The sequence below is a fragment of the Ictidomys tridecemlineatus genome, chromosome 10 (genome assembly GCF_052094955.1).
Source record: "Ictidomys tridecemlineatus isolate mIctTri1 chromosome 10, mIctTri1.hap1, whole genome shotgun sequence".
NCBI lineage: Eukaryota > Metazoa > Chordata > Mammalia > Rodentia > Sciuridae > Ictidomys > Ictidomys tridecemlineatus.
In genome coordinates, this window is record NC_135486.1 from 115,123,731 (window position 1) to 115,126,228 (window position 2,498).

General features: G+C 42.6%; 1 pseudogene; it reads right to left on the reverse strand.

The window, feature by feature from the left end:
* Positions 1–229: 229 nt before the first annotated feature.
* Positions 230–1,178, reverse strand: LOC144367061 (olfactory receptor 2AE1-like; annotated as a pseudogene).
* Positions 1,179–2,498: the final 1,320 nt, after the last annotated feature.

Here is a 2,498-nt window from a genome sequence, read left to right on the forward strand (position 1 = left end):
TCACTAACCATTATATGTCTTCTTTTAATGGGATTTGTAAAGGTATTTCTCTAATACTCTGAATGACTGTAGACACATATACAATGCTGCTTGAATTCCTGCAAATAAGTTAAAATAGTGAAGTTATACATAAACCACTTTCTTCTTGGAGGGGTCAGAGAACATCAGGTATCTGGATTCTTGAAAATTCTTAGAGATTTACCCAGAATAACATCTACATTTGGGACAAACATGGGTGTAGTCATTGGGAGATAAAATCTCTCTTCAACACTCTCCTCAGAGCCTTAGCTACATCCTTATTCCGGAGAGTATAAATCAGAGGATTCAGAGTGGGAGTAATGATGCTATAGAACACAGAACTAACTTTGTCTTGCAGTGGGCAGTGTGCTGGGACCTGGGCCTCATGTATGAGAAGATGCAGTCATCAAACCAGAGAGAGACCAAGTGAAGTGGAAGCTGCAAGTGGCAAAGGCATTTCTCTTACTCCCAGCTGAATGCATCTCAATGACAATGTGCAGGATGAAGCCATAGGATGTAGAAACCAGGATGATGGGGAGGAGAAGCACTATGGTGCTGAAGTACGCTGTGGTCTCATAGACAGTGACGTCAACACATACCAACTTCACAACAGCTGGATATTCACAGTAGAACTGGTGTATTTTCCAAGTCCTACAGAAAGGAAAGTGCATCAAGATGACTGTGTGAATTAGGGAGTTCAGAGATACCCCCAACCATGAGGTGAGGGCCATCATCAGTCCCACCTTCCTGCTCATGAGCACAGTGTAACGCAGAGGATGACAGATGGCAACATACCTGTCATAGAACATGAGAGCTAGCAGAAGACACTCAGCGCCACCCAGAGACAAATAGAGGAAGTGCTGGGTGGCACAGCCCAGGAAGGAGATGGACTTGCTGCCAGACAGGTAGTTGGTAGCCATCTTGGGGATGGTTGTGCAGACATACATCAGGTCCATGAGGGAGAGCTGACTGAGCAGGAAGTACATGGGGGTGTGAAGCCCACGATCCACACAGATGAGGAGGATGGTGAGGTTGTTGCTACTCAGTGCAACAAGGAAGACCACCATGGTCAGGCAGAAAAGGAAAAGGTGGGTCAGGGAGTCATCGAAGAGCCCTTCAAGGAAGAAGTCTGCTAGAGATGTCTGATTCCTCAGCCACATGGTCCCTTCTCAGTCCCTGGGGAAACAGGGAGTGGAGACAAAGTGTGATGCCAGAAATATGGGATACTGTATACATGGCGATAAGCCCTTTTGATCAAATAATACATTTGTGAAGAGATTTTTTTCTATTTGTAATTATCTAGCAGCTGAAATTATTTAAATATACTTTTTTCAAAACAAGCAGTAGAAAGGGAAGATAGTATAAAGCAGGGCAGACAAGAGGCAGACTAAATCCAAAAGCATGAGCTGTAACCCCAAAAGGGAAGACAAAAAAAAATGTCATGTGTGCTTGCCTATGGAATCAGTGGCTGGGATTCTTTTTTATTGACTCTTTTTAGTTATGCAAAATATTTAATTTTGTTTTGACATAATTCTAAAGCATAAAATATAATTTGCTTTAATTCAGTCCCCAGTACTTCCCCTTTCCCTCTCCTCCTCACTTCCTCTGTTCCCTTCTCTCTACTGATCTATCTGCTATTGATTTATATTTCTTTATTAGTTACTGTGGATATACATCCAGATGCGATCCATATGGTATGTTCATATAGGCACATGGGAAATTTAGGACAGATTTCTAATGAAGCTGAATGCACACCCCTAGCCCAGAAGTCAAAGAGCCTAAAGGGGAATCCTGGGGAAGGTAGAGCAACTACAGGCCCAGCCACTGCTCCATGCCAGTGAGGTGTGAGCCAGCTGACCAGCAACAACATATTAGTACTACAGGATGGCTGCTTCTCTTCTGCCCTCTAATCTCCCAGGAAGCTTCTCTAAGACCCACCTTAAACAAAAACGATGGATTAGAGGGAATTTGGTGAAATGTAGTTCATCCTAGCCAACCTCACACATCACAAAGTCACAGCAGTCCATCTTCTGCCAATTTGGCACACATACACATAACCTTCAGTCAGGTTAACCTCCAAATACAACAGTTATCTGCCTATAAAAATACAGTACATCCAGCATGAAGGCAAATATTAACCCTTTCTCCAGGCGAAAATCCACAGTTCTTTAGTCCACCTATGGGAGACAGTCATTTTTCTGAAACATGTGACCCTTTTGTCTCCTGGAACTTCAAAATTATCTGGTTAAGATATATTAAGAATATTCATGTGGAAACAAGAAAGAAATCCTCATTACTCCTACCCATAGAATAGATCATCTTATCCAAAAAAGTATTTACCCATTCTTTAGCTATCAGCCATTTCCTCACTCAGATCTGGCATCTGCTCACCAGAACCATGAACAAACCAGACATGGCAGCAGGAGTAAAGATTATACCTGTATTCAGTACAGTGGACTTCCAGTCACCAAGGCAAATCT